The sequence below is a fragment of the Sus scrofa genome, chromosome 7 (genome assembly GCF_000003025.6).
Source record: "Sus scrofa isolate TJ Tabasco breed Duroc chromosome 7, Sscrofa11.1, whole genome shotgun sequence".
Lineage (NCBI taxonomy): Eukaryota > Metazoa > Chordata > Mammalia > Artiodactyla > Suidae > Sus > Sus scrofa.
In genome coordinates, this window is record NC_010449.5 from 11,262,752 (window position 1) to 11,283,464 (window position 20,713).

General features: G+C 46.9%; 1 long non-coding RNA gene across 2 annotated transcripts; it reads left to right on the plus strand.

The window, feature by feature from the left end:
- LOC110261783 lies at positions 2,975-18,059 on the plus strand. Of its 2 annotated transcripts, none has more exons than XR_002346320.1 (3): positions 2,975-6,491; positions 6,604-6,736; positions 17,846-18,059. It is a non-coding gene; the product is annotated as an uncharacterized LOC110261783 (long non-coding RNA). The 2 variants fall into 2 exon arrangements; XR_002346321.1 differs by lacking the exon at positions 17,846-18,059 and adding an exon at positions 14,458-14,652.

The window sequence follows — 20,713 nt, forward strand, 5'->3', positions numbered from 1 at the left end:
AAAGTTTAAGGCTTTGACCTGTATCTGTGCATTTTTGTTTCCCAAAGAAAGTTCTGCAGTCTTTAAACTAGGTTTGGAGATATCAAATTATAGTGACAAGTACTCACAGGAACTATCACTGAGTCCCGCTTCACCTCTCAGGGAGGCACAGATTGGAAGTGCTAAGGAAGAAAATGTGTCATTTGACCAAACAATTCTTTGATAATTTGTCAAGAAGCTGTTGTGTCTGGCACACAGCAGCTGCTCAATCACTGTTTCTCAAGTGGCCCCAAGTTTTGGCTCTTATGAAGCCATGTGCTCCATTCCTGCTTTAGAGGAGTTTCTGCATGATCTCTTAGCATCCTCTGTATAGGAAGTCACACAGTCAGTTTGACCCCGGAACCATCTACATAGACACAAAACCAACACCAACATCTAAACAGAGTCCAAAGAAGTTTCCCACCGACTGTCTCAGAAACAGTCTGTAATGCCAGCATAGAGACCCATTCTCTCCATGTCTATAGGTAGGAATAATGAAACAAATATTCCTTATGTAATTTCTCTTTAACAAAAAATTCAATCATCCTCTCCTTTCTTGGTGAAATTCAACAGTGAAAAAATATAAAATAGACTATGACAAGTAAGAAATACTTGGGCCCATGTTTCAGAATCATTTCTAATTCAAGTGCCCAATTTGTCCCCCCGCCATGCATGTAACTCGTCTTTGTCACCCTCAAATGACCACTCTCCGAACATTCCTTTCCTTTCCTGCTAGCTTCCAGAAGCCAGAGGGGAAGGATAAATAAATAAATAAATAAATCAGGAAAACAAATCAAAGTTTAGAAAATTTTGACATCTTCTCCTCAATCATCAAAAAATGACTTTTAAAAATATGTACCAACCTGGCCATTCCTTGATAGTTTGGCAGACACCATTCCTTCCTCAAAAGCATAATTTAACACAAAAAGCATTGCTGGGGGCTGTCAGAACAAGTTACTACTGAAAGGCCATTGAATGGGACACATAGTCAAAAAATTACCATTGCTCGTCGGTCAACACCAGCTGTACTAGAATTTGGATAAACGAAATCACTCACTTAGCTGCATCTGGGTCACTGCAGAACTCTGAGCTTAGAAAGAGAACTGGGTTATGTAGGGCTGGGTTCTAGCCTGATATTCACGTAGGACCACACTCCCAGTGACCGGGCACCATCATCTCAACCCAACGAGCTGCCAAGAAACCTTGAAGGGCTCAACTATGAGTCCCTGGTGGGTAGAGAGTAAGTCTTCCTATCTTTGCAACCAGAGGCTGTAGCACTGGGCCTGACAGTCGGGGTGAATGAGCTGAAACACTCAAAAGTGGCACCTTCCCAGGATAAGGTTTCCAGTGATGGACGATGCGTCAGGGTAGCAAGAGTGATGACAGCTGTTTCCCAAGACCTGAAGCGGACTCTGTGGCTCACTAGAGATAGCTCAGGAGAAACACTGGGGCATTAAAACATCTTCTATGAAGATGGGTGCTGCCTTCATGCCTAAGAGCCCTAAATGTGCCTGCCAACTTTGCCACTCTGAACTCAGGTACATTTTCACCCCGCCATTGGCTCTCCAAGGCAGGTTTTTTTTTTTTTTCCTGTCTTCTGTTGTCTTTTGAGGGCCACACCTGCAGCATATGGAGGTTCCCAGGCTAGGGGTCAAATCAGAGCTGTTCTTACCAGCCTAAGCCAGAGCCACAGCAACGTGGGATTTGAGCTGCATCTGCGACCTACACCACAGCTCACAGAAACACCGGATCCTTAACCCATTGAGCAAGGCCAGGGATCGAACCGCAACCTCATGGTTCCTAGTCAGGTTCATTTCTGCTGCACCATGACGAGAACTCCAAAGCAGGCTTTAAATCCTATTTTCTTAGGACTCAATTTGCAGGAGATGAACAAATCCAGAAAACCTGTGTTTAAACACCAATTAACCTCCTTTAATTCCCTCATCTGTACAAAGGAGAGATTTCCTACATCAAATTATATAACTGTTCAACATGGCGCCTGACACGGTGCTTAATACGTAGAAGTTGGTACTTTTACTATTATTATTCTATTTATTTATCTTTTTAGGGCCACACCCAAGGCATATGGAGGTTCCCAGGCTAAGGGTCTAATAGGAGGTACACCCACCAGCCTACACCACAGCCAGAAAAACACGGGATCTGAGCCACATCTTCGACCTACACCACAGCTCACGGCAATGCCAGAGCCTTAACCCACTGAGCAAGACCAGGATCGAACCTTACCGTCCTCATGGATACTAGTCAGATTCATTTCTGCTGAGCCATGATGCGAACTCCCTACTTTTATTATTAAAGACCCCAGAGGAATCCAGCAGTGCAGATTCATGGAGGAAAGTGGAAGGTGAGGGAGCCTCTTTTTTCTATTGAAGTACAGTTGATTTACAATATTGTGTTAGTTTCAAGTATACAGCAAAGTGATTCAGTTACATATATATGTATATTCTCTCTCTTTTTTATTTATTTATTTATTGTCTTTTTGCCATTTCTTTGGGCCGCTCCTGCGGCATATGGAGGTTCCCAGGCTAGGGGTTGAATCGGAGCTGTAGCCGGCAGCCTACGCCAGAGCCACAGCAACGCAGGATCTGAGCCATGTTCTGCGACCTACACCACAGCTCACAGCAAGGCCGGATCGTTAACCCACTGAGCAAGGGCAGGGATCGAACCCGCAACCTCATGGTTCCTAGTCAGATTCGTTAACCACTGCGCCACGACGGGAACTCCCCTCTCTCTTTTTTAATTCTTTTCCATTATAGTTCAGAGGGAGTCTCTTTAAAAGCAGCTAAATCACATCCTAATTTTTGATCTAGGCAAATTAAACTAATCATAGTAGAATGCTGACAGCTGTAATGAATCGTGAGCAGGGAATCACGTTTAGCTAGGATGGCTAACTCTTTATGTTAAAAATCAAATTTTTACTGAGAAAAAAATTCATGGAAAAAGAAAAACTCAAGTCATCTTAACAGACTCTGCCTCTGTCTCTCTCTCTCTCACTCACACACACACACAGCTTTCAGGCGTCCTTGAAGTCAATAAAATTGTGACCCCGATACATTAAGAAAAATGCCCTAAGCCAGCCAAGAGTGAAAATAAACATGACTGAGCAATAAATTGGGATCGCCTTCCCTCTCCTCCTCCCCGCCACATGCTCGGGCTTCGCGGGGCAAAACACAGTCCATATGGAGGCTCTGACGTAACGGGGCCCACCCCCGCCCTCTCCTCACAGGCCTCCCCCAGGTGACTCCCGGCCCAGGCGGCGGCCCGGGGCACCGAACAAACATGAGCTGATGCAGATGGAATGAGCAGATGTCTGGCGTCCCGAGCCCAGGCTGTGAGGGACAGCCCGTGAGAGTGAGGAGGAGGCTTGGAGGGGAGCAGGCACCCCATTTCCCTGCCCGATCCCCTGAACCCCGAGTGCCAGCGGCAGCGACGGGGCAAGCAGTCCTTCCAACCCTGAGGACCCCGTCCTCCTGCCTCCCCCGAGACCTTGACTCCCAGACCCAGACAGAGCCTTAGGGTCAAGGCGGCTCGGAGTCACCTGATCCCATCTGTCCGTGTGAGACAGATGAGAACACCGAGGCCTGGGGCCTTAAGGGACTTGACCCCCAGGGTGCACCGGGAGTGGCAGCCTCTGCAGCACTGGGACGCAGGACCAGTCCCAAAATCCCAACCTGCTCGGTGGGCTAGGGATCCAGCATTGACATTCCTGATGCAGGAACTCCACATGCCTCAAGGCAGCCAAAAAACAAAAGGGGGCTTGCCCAACCTCAGGTAATAGCTTATGGCCAAACAGATTTCCACTCTCCTACCTTCTAGAATAATCCTTTTTTATATTCTAAGCTGGCTGACGCAGTATGATCAAAGATCATTCATCCAACTTTTCATTAAATCCTCACTGTGGGAGTAGGGAGGGAGAAATCAGGAGTTTGGGATTAAAAGGTACACACTACTACAATATTAAAATAACCAGCAAGAACCAACTGTATAGCACAGGGAACTCGACTCAGTATCTTGTAAGAACCTATAATGAGGAGAATGCTACCAAAGCATATACATATACACGACGGAATCACCTGGCTGTACGCCTGAAACCAACACAACATTGTGAATCAACTCTGTTCCGATAAAAATTTTAAATAAAAAAATAAATCCTCACTGTAGGCCAGGCCCTGTGGCAGGTGTTTGAAACCCTAAGATTTTTCCATGGCAGTAATCAAAGATCTCTCCCAGATACCGAAAAAAGAGCAGTTCCTCTGAGGGCTTCTTGCCCTTTCACATCAAACAACTGGTTAGCCCCCTACTATGTGCCAAGTCCAGTACTGGGTGCTAGAAAAGAAAGACATCCTCTTTCCCCACTTGGGGTCCTCCGAGTTGAGGTTAGAGTCCACGGAAATGGATAAACAGGGAGGAGATTCAGACCATAAATTCACATGGAATAAACACAGATAACAAATAGACAAGATTAAATATTTAGATTCCGTATTGGCCAGGAGTTAAGTGGATTAATGGAGTGATGAGTTGGGCAGAGTTATGGGATTTCCATGTTTAGACAGGGCGGATTAGGTTGTCTAGCATATGGAAATGCAAATCGAAACTGCTGTCATCAGCATCAACACCCTGTATTCATCTCTAGAGGTGCCTTTCTGTCAAAGGACGGAAGGTGCAGGACAGACGTCTCGCCCATCTTAATGACATCCTGGTGAGTCAGAAAGCCAGCGCCGAGATTCCCAGGCTTTAGGTGAGGAGACAGAGCCAGGGCAGGGAGTGGGAAAGCCAAGAGCCGCTAAAACTGAGTCCTGGCCCCTCTTCACCTCCAGGGCCTCCGGAGCACTTGGGCAATTCAGACAGGCACCAGCATGCTGACCCATTGTAAAACGGTCCTTTTGATCTTTTCCCTCAAAGGAGGCGAGAATGTGAGCTACCTTGTAATTATTTCCCCAGCACTTGAAATAATCTGTTTTAGAGTCTCTGTAGAGCGTAAGTTTCTTAAGGGCAGGGACCTACCTTGAATGCCGCCTGTCATCTGCGGCTCTGGAGACGCAGCCAGTGTCTTATCCCTTCTTGCTGATGAGGGAAGGGTCAGGAATGGCACTAAGATGGCCATGGTGTCAGCCAGGCACAGTTCCCGCGGCTCATTCAGCTCCTGCCCCTCTGAAGCGTGCTCCTGAAACAAGTCTCTCGCCCATCAGTACTTCATGAGACCCCTCTGAAATCACTTGTTTGACCCCACAGTTAACAGATCCAAAAAGGGGTTATTGATGGAGAATCATCAGACGTGCCCAAAGACTTGGCTGCCTGGGCTTTCTGGGCCCAGGAATTCCATGAGCGCCGTCTCGTGTGCATCCCACAAAAACCGCTTGTCAAAGAATAATTAAGGGCACAGGCATTTGATTCCAGCACCAAACCTGTATTTGCTCCTCTTGGTAATGTCTCTCCAAAATCTAAGAGCCACGCACAACCCAGATAAGTCTGAAACAGCATCATAGCATTTAGACCACATCTTGTCTTCCTTCCTGTGATTGCCGAGTGCTAATTTGCAGAGCAGTTCTGAGAAAGGTTATATGTGAACACAACAGAGTGGAGAGATCGGGGTTTGAAGGGTTCTGCTGCTGCATTATCAATATGTGAAAATTGACACAGGTCTTTTCTATCCAAGGAAGTCTTGGTCACTCCATTTGTTCCTGCTTGGTATGAGGCACCCTCCTCCACCCCCCTCTTTCCCTCTTCTCCCAGTAGCAATTTGTTTCAAATCAGCCAACCGAGAAGAACGTGCGCCCTGACCTGACCAATGAGAAGGAGACAGGTACATCACCTGCGTTAGGGATAAATGTGGGGGGGTCTTCCCTCTGGCGTTTTGTGGACCCTCACGCCCTTCTGCCGAAGTAAAGAGCCTTGTCGAGATCTCCTGTGTTCATGTGTCTCATTTTCCAACACTGCCGATCACTTTTCCGACACTGCCAGAGTCCTTTTCCCCAACAAATATGACAGCCTTCTAGTGGAACCTTTGATTTACAGTCAAGCTGAGACCCTGGGACAGCAAATAACCCACCTTTTAAAGGCAGCTTTAGTTCCTCACCTCCAAAAATGGGGACCTGCTATAGTCAATCTCAGACGTCTCCAGGCTGCAGACTCCCCACCTGTAATCTCCGCCCTCCCTCCTCCACCTCGTGGAATAAGGTAAGGAGCCTCACCTGGCCTCGCCGGGCACCGTTCCAGTCTTGCCCTGTGCTGCACGCAAACGCTGCAAATCATTGCCAGGTGTGGGCAAATAGGCTCGTGACCTTTATCTACCCTTCTATTGGCTGTGCCCTGCCCCCTGCTTCATGTCCCTGTTTGAACACCTTTGATCGCCACCCGGCGCAGAATGGAACTTGATTCGTGACCCGGGACCATCTGTTCCACCCACTCCCCCCAGAGTTCCTGCCAGTTCACCTGCCATTTCCCCAGGAGAGCTGGTGCGTCCTCAGCGTTCATCTTTTCTTCCAACCCTCCCTGCCCCCATCCCCCCCCCACCCCCCCGCCGATTTTCCCTGAGCACCCACTTGCCTCTGGTTCATCCTTGTCTAGGTCTTCAAAGTGGGCGGGTCCATCACTGATTTCCCCAGATATCGTTCGGCTCAATACAGGAGAATGTGACACAGCCCCGAAGTTCTCAGGGAGACTCGGCCCTCGAGAGACTGACTCACATATCACTGTCCCGGTGAGTCTGTAAAAGAAACTGTTAGTTAGAAATATTTTTGGCCCTTCTTTGGTGGTACGAGGGCAAAATTTAAAGGGTAGGAGCTGGGAAGTCCCTCCACAGTTAAAATATTCCTTGAAAAGACAAACTGGCAGACTGAATTCATTATTGTGGATTCTTTTCCTCTTTTAAAGTAGAAAAAACATTTTTCAATACTCGGGTTATGTGCTTTAAACATGGTCCTGACATCTGTTCTTTAAAAGCACAAAAGAAGGCATGCTTTCAACTACAAATGCAGATAAAATATGGAAACACAGCCCCGTATTTCTGGACTGGGGACATGCTAAGTAATAGGGATTTGCATGACTAAGCTTCTACTATGCTGACATATGCAAAATGCAGGCGCAATCCAATCAGTCTTCTTAGTTTGACAATGTTTAAATGAGAAACAGCCTTCACCCTGGGTCTGAAGACTTTGTGAGCTTGCAGGAGAACCTGACTGCACCCAAATTAATAGCAATTTTAAAACAGATCTAAACGTTAAGTCTCCTTAACTAATAGTTTTTTTGTTTGGGAGGGGTTGTTTATTTATTTATTTTTGGTCTTTTTAGGGCTGCACCCTCAGCATGTGGAAGTTCCCAGGCTAAGGGTCGAATTGGAGCTGTGGCATCTGGCCTACACCACAGTCACAGCAACACAGATCCAAGCTGCATCTGCAACCTACACCACAGCTCATGGCAATGCCAGGTCCTTAACCCACTGAGTGAGGCCAGGGATCGAACCTGCGTCCTCATGGTAGTAGTTGAGTTTGTTACTGCTGAGCCACAATGGGAGCTCCTCCTTAATAGTGATGTAGGCAGAGATTATAATTCCAGGAACAAAAATCAGTAGAGATTAACCAGGGCAACCAGGCACAATTCACCTGAGAGTTGGCTCAAACTGATTTTTTAGATCTCACCTTTACTCGCAAAAAAATTAATCATAATAATTTGTGTGTGTGTGTGTGAGTGTGCGTATCTGTCTAGGGCCACACACCACGGCATATGGAGGTTCCCAGGCTAGGGGTCTAATCAGAGCTACAGCTGCCGGCCTACACCACAGCTACGGCAACACCAGATCCTTAACCCACTGAGCTAGGCCAGGGATCAAATCCGCAACCTCATGGTTCCTAGTCAGATTCGTTTCTGCTGAGCCACGACAGGAACTCCAATAATAATTTTTTTGAAAAACTGGAATCGAATGAACATTTATCCTGAAGCTTATTTCATGGTAAATTTTTGTAGCAACATTTTTTTTCTCTTTTCCTTGAAGATGTGCTACCTTGCAACAATAAATGAATTCTCAAAAGCTTAGTCAGTTAAACGCTGCAGTGACAGCATCTGTTTTGTTCTTTTCAATGACAATAAAAGCGGATTAGGGGTTATAATCAAATTATTTTTCCCAAAACATCAATTACCTACCCAAAAAAAGACTCAGATTTTGAATTTCCTGAATCAGCCTTAATTTCAAATTTTCTGTTGCCATTTCACAATAAGTAATTAAAATGTCCTGGAAATTCTTAGTTGTTTGTTCTGGGAGGAGGAAAGCATTTGAATGGCATTGAAACCCTGTGTTAGCTGGTATGTCTTTTTTTTTTTTTTTTTTTTTCTTTTTAGGGCTGCACATGCAGCATATGCAAGTTCTCAGGCTAGGAGTTAAATCAGAGCAGCAGCTGCCGGACTACACCATAGCCACAGCAACCCCAGATCTGAGCCACATCTGCAACCCACACCACAGCTCGTAGCAACACCAGATCCTCAACCCACTGAGCAAGGCCAGGGATCGAACCTGCATCCTTATGGATACTAGTCGGGTTAGTACCTAGCTGAGCCACAATGGGAATTCCCAGCTGGTATGTCTTGATATTGATTCAGGAAATACACTCATTGCCCAAGCCTTGAGAAGGTTTGGTCCACTCATATCTGGATTATTTCATAGGACAAAATACAGCCAAGCCCCCAGTTTCACGGGTCCAACCTGAACCTGAAGTGGGACTGACGTCCTCTAGTGTTTCCCCATGTTGTGGATTAGCTCTGGTCCCCCACTAGCACTGGCTGTCAGGACTCAGTGCCCATCCACAGCTGAGACCCATTTCACAGAGCTTCCTGGCAAAGAAAATGTGGGTTACTTGACTCCCTCCTTAGGAACAACAATGGGGATGCAAGGGAAGATTATTGGGGAGTTCCCGTCATGGCGCAGTGGTTAACAAATCCCACTAGGAAGCATGAGGTTGCAGGTTCGATCCCTGGCCTTGCTCAGTGGGTTAAGAGTCTGGTGCTGCTGTGAGCTGTGGTGTAGGTTGCAGATGTGGCTCGGATCCCGCGTTGCTATGGCTCTGGTGTAGGCCAGTGGCTACAGATCCAATTCAACCCCTAGCCTGGGAACCTCCATATGGTGTGGGAAGCGGCCCTGGAAAAGACAAAAGGACAAAAAAAAAAAAAAAGATTATTGGCCCCATGTATCTGGGATAGGATGGTTCTCAGGGGGTGGGAAAGGATGCTAGTACTCTGAGAGTAGCAGGGACCTACCAACCCAGGTCCCCAGTGGTGACAGGCCCTCTGATGGAGCAACAGGAGCCGGGAGGGAGGGGAAGTGCCTTCTTTCAAATCAACCCCAGAAGGCTGGTCACTAAGTAATTCAGCAATAACCATGAAGATCTAAAGACCTCTAGCCTTTCCATGAATTTTCTGGGACTAACAGGCCTCCCACCTGTCACGTCAGTGCTTCCCAAACTGTAATGTGCACATGCATCACCTGCGCCTCTTGGGAAAATGCAAATTCTGGTTCCGTAGGTCTGAAGTGGGGCCCGCGCTTCTGTAACTAACAACCTGCTGATGACCATACTGGGAGCAGTGTCAGTCCACTCAGGCAGCTATCACGGAATACCACAGACAGGGGGCTTATCAACAGCAGAAATGCTTTTTTATGCTTTTTTATATTTTTCTGTTATAGTCGATTGACAATGTTCTGTCAATTTCTACTGTGCAGCAAAGTGACCCAGTCACACATACATACATATATACATACATTCATTTTCTCACATTATCCTCCATCATGTTCCATCACAAGTGACCAGATATAGTTCCCTGTGCTGTACAGCAGGATCTCATTGCTTATCCACTCCAAAGGCAATAGTTTACATCTATTAACCCCAGACTCCCAGTCCATCCCACTCCCTCCCCCTTCCCTCTTGGCAACAACAAATCTGTTCTCCAAGTCCATGGGTTTCTTTTCTATAGTTCACCTGTGCCGTGTATTAGATTCCAGGTATGTGATATCACATGGTATTTGTCTTTCTCCTTCTTACTTCACTTAGTGTGTCTCTAGGTTCATCCATGTTGCTGCAAATGGCATTATTTTGTTCTTTCTTTTGGCTGAGTAGTATTCCATTATGTAAGTATACCACATCTTCTCTCTCTCTCTCTCTCTCTTTTTTTTTTTTTTTTTTTTTTTGGCTTTTTAGGGCCACACTAGTGGCATATGGAGGTTGTCAGGCTAGGGGTCCAATCAGAGCTACAGCTGCCGGCCTACACCACAGCCACAGAAATGCAGGACCCAAGCTGGATCTGCGACTGACACCACAGCTCACAGAAATACCAGATCCTTGACCCACTGAGCAAGGCCAGGGATCAAACCTGCAACCTCATGCTTCCTAGTCAGATTCGTTTCTCCTGCACCATGATGGGAATGCCTATACTACAACATCTTAATCCATTCATCTCAACAGCAGAAATTCATTGCTCACACTTCTGGAGGCTGGAATGTGAGCTAGATCTAGGCACCCACAGATTCAGTGTCTGGTGGCATCTTGCTTCCTGGCCCTTCTCCCTGTGTCCTGAAATGGAAGAAAGCGGAGTTCCCATCGTGGCGCAGGGCAAACGAATCCGGTTTAAATTCCTAAATAGAAGTTGACTCCTAAGAGTAAAATACTCTTTTACTGTAGCAACATGTTCCAAGCTTCTATTAGACCTTAGCCATCACGCTAAGCTCTTTATGTATACATCACCTCGTTTATCTGCCCCCCCCCTTCCGAGAGACAGTTTTTTTGTTTTGTTGTGTTTTGTTTTTTGCCATTTCTTGGGCCGTACCTGCGGCATATGAAGGTTCCCAGGCTAGGGGTTGAATCGGATCTGTAGCCACTGGCCTACGCCAGAGCCACAGCAACATAGGATCTGAGCTGCGTCTGCAACCTACACCACAGCTCACAGCAACGCCAGATCATTAGCCCACTGAGCAAGGCCAGGGATCGAACCCGCAACCTCATGGTTCCTAGTCAGATTTGTTAACCACTGAGCCACAACGGGAACTCCGAGACAGGTATTCTTAGACTCGTTTTATATTTGGGGATATTGATTTTCAGAGAGTTTAAATAACTTGTCAAGCTCACTTGCTACTAAGTGGTTGAACTGAAGATGGAGGACAGGTCCACTCGCTTCAGAGCTACTTTTGTTTGTTTGTTTCTACCAGACCATAGCATCTCTGAGCTGCTGCAGGGGTCCACAAATAGCCTTGAGATCATCCACCTGCTTCAGGTTCTCTTTCCCAATGGACCATTACAACTTCTCCAAATAAAATAGGAAAATACTCTGCGCCAGAGGCTTAATCCACTCTTCTTTTAACATCCATTTGGAGCCTTCCCAGAAAAGGAAAGACCCTAAGGTTTAAGGCCTCAGGAATATGCCTGATCTTTGGTTTCTCTTCATTTCCCAGATAGCTAATGAGAGTTTCACGAGCCATCTCGAATCCTTTTGGAAAAGTGTCTCTAACAAAGAAGTCTCTGTTCGCAGAGAGCTGAATACAGCTTCCTTAGGGTTCAAGACCCTAAGGACACTACCAAGTCTTACCTTTTCCTGGAGGGATAACAATCTCTATAGGGGTTCAAGATGACACCCTCCCTTCTCATGAAGAAACTTCTCCAAGAGTTCCCTGGTGGCTCAGGGGGTTAAGGAACTGGCATTGTCCCTCCTGTGGCTCAGGTCACTGCTGTGACCTGGGTTCGCTCCCCAGCCCGGGAACTTCCACATGCCATGGGTGTGGACAGAAAGAGCGAAAAGAAAGGAAAGAAAGAGGGAGGGCGGAAGGAAGAAAGAAAGAAATTTTCCAGGAATTCACTGAGCCTTGTCCTCATCTTTGAGACAGTTCAAACCACTAGGTCCATTAGTAAAGGGACCATGACTTACTGACTTACTGCTAACATCATTAGTTTTGGATCCTGTGTCTTTTGAGTCCAATTGAAGTGGGGATGGCACAGACTGGCCTTGTACCAGAAGGCAGGGAGCATTGGTCACCAGGCAGAGATAGATTCAAATTTGACTCTGTGAGTCACAAGCTGTGAAACCTTGGACAAGCTCCTTTACTTTTCTGAGTCTCAACCTACTTAACTGTGAAATATGAGTAAAGGTAGTTGATCATAAGGCGGTTTGAAGATTAAAGTAGGCTATCCCATGAAAACTATCTGGCTGGGAAGTTGCCGTTGTGGGTCGGTGGTAATAAACCCAGCAAGTAACCATGAGGATGTGGGTTCGATCCCTGGCCTCACTCAGCGGGTCAAGGATCTGGCATTGCCATGAACTGTGGGGTAGATCACAGCTGTGGCTCGGATCCTGCATTGCTGTGGCTGTGGCATAGGCTGGCTGCTGCAGTTCTGATTCAGCCCCTAGCCAGGGAACTTCCTTATGCTGCACGTGCGGCCCTAAAAAGCAAAAGAAAAAAAAAAAAGGAAAGTACCTGGCCCAGGGTAGCTACTCGGTAAAATGCACAGGAGCCCTCTCACAAGGCGGAGGATTTCCAACCTACTCCTTTCGAGCTCTTTCTTCTGTCTGAGCACAGTGATGGGCAGGAGGAATCCCCATGGCTTCTGTGTTTCGCTTCCCATTAGCTGGCACTAGCAATCCATTTTCTGGCAAAGAGTCCGGTCCTTTCTATCTCAGGCTGAAAGCCTAATAATAATAATAGTAATAATAATATTATAAAAGAAGGACATCATATCCACCTGGGTATCATTCATTCTCCTAAGGCTGTAAATTGGGCCAAGTATGGGTCAAGCTAAACTCTTGTCCTTCCTGAGATGATGTGTTGGGCCATGTCTTGATTACAGTGGATCTCACCTAGATGACCTCTTGCTGTGCTTCAGAAATGGCTCAGAAAGTGCACAGTCAGACTGTGGTTTGCCCACAGCCCATCATCCATCCGCTTCTCGGTGACACCTCATCAGTCCTCCATACTGAACACCTATCCTGCTGTTGATTCCACTTCCACATCTAACCCGGCCCCTGCTTTTTCTTTCCCTCTGGCTCAGAGTTATCTGGCTAAAGAAAACTGCTTTCCAAGTCTGCATTCAAGTCCAGGTCAAAGGGGTCCCTTTTCCCTTCCTCACCATCTCACCCCCAGCCCTTCCCGAGACCCCAGGACTGAGCATGCAGAGCGAGGCACGCGGTTGGATGACTGAATAAGGGATGGTTGCTGCAGATTTGGGCACTGCGTCAAGTGTGCCAGGACACGGGCCATCTGCTTTGTATCTTCCCACCACGCAGTGTAGGGTTTAGTCATTTCTCTCAGGTCCCTCCAGCCCCCCGAACACCAGCGTACTGAGAGTTGGTCAAGAACTCCTCTTGGCCGGGGAATTCAAAGTAGTTCAGACAAGGGACAAAAACGAACAGTCCTATGAAATGATCTCTGTGGGAAAGGGGAGGAAATTGCAAAGGTGAAAATAGAATTCAAGGGTCCTTACCCCAAAGACGGGGCCCCAAAGATCAGAAGCAAACCCCTTAGAACTGCAAGGACGACCTTCACAGCCTGCATCCTGTCTTTCCACGTCACATGCCTCACCCCCAGCTGTCCAGGTCTAGCTACTCAGAGTGTGTGTATGGACCACCAGCACTGGCATCATCCAGGAGCTTGTTAGAAACGCAGGATCTTGGGAGTTCCCATCACGGCGCAGTGGTTAACGAATCCGACTAGGAACCATGAGGTTTCGGGTTCGGTCCCTGCCCTTGCTCAGTGGGTTAAGGATCCGGCGTTGCCGTGAGCTGTGGTGTAGGTTGCAGACACGGCTCGGATGCCGTGTTGCTGTGGCTCTGGCGTAGGCCGGCGGCTACAGCTCCGATTCGACCCCTAGCCTGGGAACCTCCATATGCCGCGGGAGCGGCCCAAAGAAATAGCAAAAAAAAAAAAAGACAAGAAATGCAGGATCTTGGGCCCTCCCCAGATGTACTAAATAAGGATCTGCTTTTATTTTTTATTTTTTTTTTTTTCATGGCCACATCTGCGGCCTATGGAGGTTCCCAGGCTAGGGGTCGAATCGGAGCTATAGCTACTGCCCTACACCACAGCCATAGCAATGCCGGATCCGAGCTACATCTTCGAACTCACTTCAGCTCTCGGCAACACCACGTCCTTAACCCGCTGAACGAGGCCAGGGATCGAACCCACATCCTCATGATGACTAGTCAGGTTCATTTCCACTGAGTCACAAGGGGAATTCCCAAGGATCTGCTTTTTAGCAAAATCCCCAGATGATGAAAATGCTGCTTGTCTGGGGACTATATGTACTTTGAGTAGCTGGGCTCTAAATTACCCATCATCCTCTAAAGAAGTCCCACGTGGTCATACCTTCAAGGCTTTGCTCATATTGTTCCTTCTGCTTACAATGCTCTTCCCTACCCTCTCTCCGTGAATTCTGCGCAACTCTGTTTCCAACATAGAAATCATCAGAGCACCCCTCTTAGCACCCAGGAAAGAGAAGAGCTTGCATATCAGACTCTACATATGCATTTCTAACCACCTGGAACTGGAACTAGTTGCTTGGATGTGTTGGTCTCTTCAGCAGGACTGGGCTGTTCAACAGTGGGGAGCATGATATTTATCACCCAGCATATGATACGTGCTTAATAAATGTTCATCAAATCAACACTGTCACTAGTCCCATGCTCTCTGTCATTTGCACACCCTCAACAGAGTCTACAAGAAGCCATGTGGCTTATGAGACATCCCACCAAATTTTAACTTGGGCCACATTTAGCATCCTGCAAAACCAGTGTGCTTTCTAAACGGTGGCCCATCTTGACAGAGAAACCTAAGAGATGATTTTTGCTTTTTAGGGCCACCCCCAAGGCATACGGAAGTTCTCAGGCTAAGGGTCCAATCAGAGCTACAGCTGCCAGCCTCCACCACAGCCACAGCAATGCAGGATCTGAGCCACACCTGTGACCTACACCACAGCGCACAGCAACACCAGATCCTTAACCCACTGAGCAAGGCCAGGGATCAAACCAGCAACCTCATGATTACTAGTTGGATTCATTTCCACTGTGCCACAACGGGAATGCCTATATATAATACTATATATTACATGCGCCCCCGCCACCCACCCCAATATGCCGAAACCAAGTAACAGTGCACTCCTGGCCATCAGTGGCAGGAGAGTGTAAATCGCAGGGAGTGAATGTAAAGGCTGGATGGTAACCCATCACTGGGACCTTAATGGTCCAAAACAGGCTCTTACAATGTTTTTCTTTGCTTGTGCTGGAGCACACAACAAGCTTTGTGGGAAGGTAAGTTGATATTCCGGGAAAAAAAAATATTTAAAAACACACTTTGAAAATGGAAGGCATTGAAATAGATCATAAATGCATCTCATTATTTCCAGCTTCTTACTCCAGGCTCATTCATGGCTGTACTTTAGCAGCTTGGTTTGAAATGACTACCACTATGAAAATTTCCTCCTTTCTCAAGGCCCCAGCCAAACCCCACTGGAAATGAAAGAAGTGAGCAGAGAGATGGTTGAAATTTCCCCCAAGTTGAATATTTTATTACAGCAACTGCTGCTTTAAAAGCCAGTCGTCACACATATGGCTTACAAATTATTGCCTCATGTAGGGAAAGCAAAATTCTCTTTCTCCAAGTAGATGTGCACTTGCCCAGATCCTACAGGGGGCTTTACATGCTTAAAGTCAAGATCCTATAAGAGCAGAGTTGCTCTTAAAGGCGTCGTGAAGAAGCCTAGGACAACTCACATTTGTATATTCCTCATGGCTCCAAAATATGATTGTTCTGGACTCCTGGGCTATATGTTATAAGGATCAGTCACTGACTATACCTGACTTACATGAGTTTTAGAATTTGCGGTTGAAGATCAACTTGAAGTCATTTCATCTAAGGCTTAAATCTCTTAAGTAACATCCCTACCGAGTGGTCCTCCAGGCAAGACCAGAATACCTTCAGTAATAGGGAACCCATTACCTCCCAAAACATTTAAGCCCCTCAAGTCTGGCTTCCACTTGTTTATGCTCCATCTTCTCCTGAGCAGGAACACAAAAACAGTGTTTTTAAAATTCTACCACCAGGAGAAATCAAGGCCAGTGGTTTCCTATCTTAGGAATGAGGAGTTCAAGTTCCAGATTCCAGAGAAACAGTCTGCTTCATCTAACTGGATGCCACACCTTGTCTGGAGAAAAGCCACCACCACTGAGACCACGTGCAGTGGGAGAGGGGGTGTCCTCGAAAGTAAAAGGAGGTGCTTGTCCCAGAAAAAGCAAAAACAGTGTTAGACTGACAAAAAACAGATGATTATAAACTCCCAATCCTGGAGTTCCCACCGTGGCTCAATGGTTAACGAATCCGACTAGGAACCATGAGGTTGCAGGTTCGATCCCTGGCCTTGCTCAGTGGGTTAAGGATCTGGCATTGCCTTGAGCTGTGGTGTAGGTCACAGATGCAGCTCGGATCTGGCATTGCTGTGGCTCTGGCGTAGGCTTGGCAGCTACAGCTCCGATTTGACCCCTAGCCTGGGAACCTCCATATGCTGTGGGAAGCGGCCCTGGAAAAGGCAAAAAGTCCCCCATTTCTGCTTTTGCTCAAATCTGGAATAACCTCTTCAACCCCCAGACAATTCTAACTGGCATCCTGGTCCCCAGCTCCCCTCCATTCCTGTGCTCACTGAATCTGCCCTGATGCCCAGATACCCACAGGCTTGTACCTCCCAGGTCCCCTACCAGACTGTAGTCTCTAGGAGGACGGGAACTAACTCTTAGTTTTTTATCTGCCACAATATCTACATCCAGAGTGCGTGCTTTCATACTGTTGCTGTTTTCCAAAACAGCAGAAAATGTCTTTAACCAGATGTATATCCAGAAAGTAGGGAGAAGGGTAGGAAGTTGTGAATTATTCTGAGCACTTAAACTCCCTCCTTTTAGAATTTTATGGCCTATGGGATTTCTACTGGCTAGGTAAAGATTTCTTTTTCATGGTGGTAGTATTAAATCAGCATATCTCAATATATTAATATTCATCCTCTGACCTTTTAACTACCATGTCCATTGTCACATGCAGTCAACAACCAGTAACTATGTCAGGTTTCAGGAATAGAAACACGAGCATTCGATTTGTCCCTGCCCTCAAGGAGCTCGTCATCCTTGAGAAGTTGAGAGTAGAAAAATTAATCAGGAGAACTACGTCTAGATACTCATATTGCAACAGAACAAAGGGTGGGGAAAAATGTATACATGTAAGGATAACTTGATCCCCTTGCTGTACAGTGAGAAAAAAATAAAATAAAATAAAAAGAAAAATTAATCAGGAATTCCAGAATGAGAATCTATACACCAGAGATGTCGACTAGGTCCCTCTCTAATCCTCTAGGTTAGAGCTGCTCAAAGCACATGGTTCAATTTCTGCAACAAACTCAGTCTTGGAATTTCTTATAAGCATTTTGCCTGGTGCCTGGGGCCCAAGAGTTTTGAACAAATCCCTGAGTGAATTTCATGCACGTCGTATATGGAGAGCTACACCTCTGGTCATCAATCTTTTTTTTTTTGCTTTTTAGGGCCTCACCTGTGCCATATGGAAGTTCTCAAGCTGGGGGTCAAATCGGAACTGCATCTGCCAGCCACAGCCACTCGGGATCCCAGCCACGTTTGTGACCTACACCACAGCTCACGGCAACGCTGGATACTTAACCCACTGAGCGAGGCCAGGGATCCAACCCATATCCTCATGGAGACTAGTTGGGTTCGTTACCACTGAGCCACAACAGGAACTCCAGTTCTTGAGATTTGAGTATACAGCGTCATACCCATTTTCCATGGCTCACAGGTTACCAGCATACATTGCTCTGTTGTTAAACCGTGAAGGAGATGGATGTTCTGCTTGAGAAGAAGACTTTCTAGACTGGCAAGTGACTGGAATGGCGCCGGGTCCGTGCGTTGGTCAGAAGGCTGTGCCTGACGTCAGCACATCCACGTTGCCTTGCAAGGCTCTGGCTCACTGCGACCTGAAGCATTTGTCATCCCATCATACGTGGACCCCATGACAGGTAGGTTTTTTTCCTGACAGAGGGAAAGATGCAACAACTATAATATGTGTAGTTGGGCTGGAAAGTGTGCTATTAACTCAAAAGATAAAGAAGTATAATCTAATTCCCTCGCCCCTTTTTTTTCTTTTTAGGCCACACCTGCAGCATATGGAAGTTTCAGGCTAGGGGTCACATTGGAGCTACAGCTGCTGACCTACACCACAGCCATAGCAGCACCAGATCCAAGCCGCATCTGCGACCTATACCACAGCTCACGGCAATGCCGGATCCTTAACCCACTGAGCAAGCCCAGGGATCGAACCTGCATCTTCATGGATACTAGTTAGATTCTTACCCATAGAGCCACAACAGGAACTCTAATTTCTCCCTTTTCTAAAAGCCTTGATAACTACCAAAAAGTCAAAAAATAAAAAGTCTGTCTTTCTAACAGTAGGTTCCAGATTGCCAGTGGGCAGTGGAACAAGATTGGCATTAGAGCCCTAATGCTTAGCCCCACGTTCCTCTGGGGGGCAAAGATGTGGGGAGCAAGCCCCCTGCCTCTTCTGCCCCATACTGGTGGCATCTGCCCTACTTCCAGGGTTTTGGTCAGATCCATGGTTCACGGATGCAAAAGTATTTCATATATAAATAAAATCGTATGTATAGGTACATGTGCCTTTTCTGGGGAGAGGGTCTGTAGCTTTCATCAGATTTTCAAAGGAGTCTATGGCCTAAATTAGTATCCTGGTCCTCCTTTCCCTGTAATTAATTAGCAAGTGTTTATTGAGCCTTTGCTGTGGAATCTGTCATTAGTGGTGCAGTGAATCCCCGCTCTTCTAACCTTTGAGCCGCAGAGAGAGGTTTACAGGGTTTATATTGGTTTGGGTTTCACTTTAAAGGAGGGAGAGGGTGAAGGTCATGGACCAAGAGCCTCCTGGGAGATGACCTCACCCCTGGGGGAGTCTAAACCCACAGGGTGCTCTCCGCAGCCTCTGACAGGGGCGGAGTGGGAGGCTGTCAGGCCAGTTCTAAGTCAGGGTACCGTGTTTTCCACTCCAGCAACACCTGACATATGGCGTGTGCACTGATGCTTATGAAAACAGTGATTCAGCCTTAATCCTTTAAAAAAAAAAAAAAAAAAGTCAACCCTATGTGGCCTTGGCTCTCCTCCCTGAATGCCCTTCTGTTCTCCTACATGTCTGTGTTGTCACCTGCCTCCACCTGGTCCTGTTTGCTCTGCAGTCTCACTCTCCTGCCGGCTCTCTCCAGCCTTCTGATCCCAGGCTCCTTCCTCTTCTATGGCTCTGGCTTCTGTTTCCTCACCTCTGAAGATTTCAGCGGCACGTCCTCAGCCCTCCCTGTCGCGCAAAGACCCTTCCTCGCACCCCAGCCTCACGACTTGCCTCCGGGTCCCCCAGCTCACACCCCTCCCACACCTGGCCTACAACACCGCCTTTTCCACACTCCTGAATCCGAATCCCTCTCCCCGTGGAAGGAATACCTCCCTATGGGGGGAGGGGAAGCAAGAAGGTGAAGGAAGAGATGGGAGAAGTTGGATTATGGGATAAGGAGGGGAAGGAGGGTTGCAGGATAAAAACACCAAGAATCACCCACTTTCTCCTGCCATTTTGATTGACTTCACAAAGGTTGTTAGATGCCCAACCGGGCAAAAGGCAATAGTGTTAATATGCTGGGAGTACATCAAACCTCACCAGTCTTAGAAAAAAAGGAAAGATGAACAGAGGGAAAAGGAAAAAAGAGAGGGAAAGCATCAGGGGATAATAGGAAGGAGAGGATAATCTCATAATCCCGTAGCTTCACTCTGCTGAAATCAAAGCAGACCTTCATCAGCGGGTAAGCAAACAGTCATATCTGGAGACAAAGGTAACCAATCATTGTCCATGAGATTTGGGATTAGGGCAACCTTAAGTTATGCAACCAGATGTGTGCTAAATATTGGTTATTGGTTGGGGCTCAAAACACATTTTCAAAAAAAGGCAATATGATTCAGAGAAGTCACACAAAACTGAGTGACTCTTGTTCATTGGAAGCTTGGTCAAATCAATTTGTTGGAGCCTCAAATGAAGATGAGCATGAGGCTGTCTCTATGTCAGGCTTGTGGTGATGGATAATGATATGTCTCGTGTCTTGTATACAGTAGGTGCTCAATAAGTTATGGGAGTTATTATTAGTATTACCACCTTTTTTTTTTTTTTTTTTGTCTTTTGTTGTTGTTGTTGTTGTTGCTATTTCTTGGGCCGCTCCTGCGGCATATGGAGGTTCCCAGGCTAAGGGTTGAATCGGAGCTGTAGCCACCGGCCTACGCCAGAGCCACAGCAACGCAGGATCTGAGCCGCGTCTGCAACCTACACCACAGCTCACGGCAACGCTAGATCCTTAACCCCCTGAGCAAGGGCAGGGACCGAACCCGCAACCTCATGGTTCCTAGTCGGATTCGTTAACCACTGCGCCACGACGGGAACTCCACCACCTTTTGATATAGCAGTTGGGCTAATGAGATGAGGAGGATTCAGTTGATTTCTTTCTTTCTCTTTCTATTTTTTTTTTTTTTTTTTTTTTTGGCTTTTTAGGGCCGCACTCTCAGCATATTGAGGTTCCCGGGCTAGGGGTCTAATCGGAGCCACGGCCATAGCAACGCAGGATCCGAG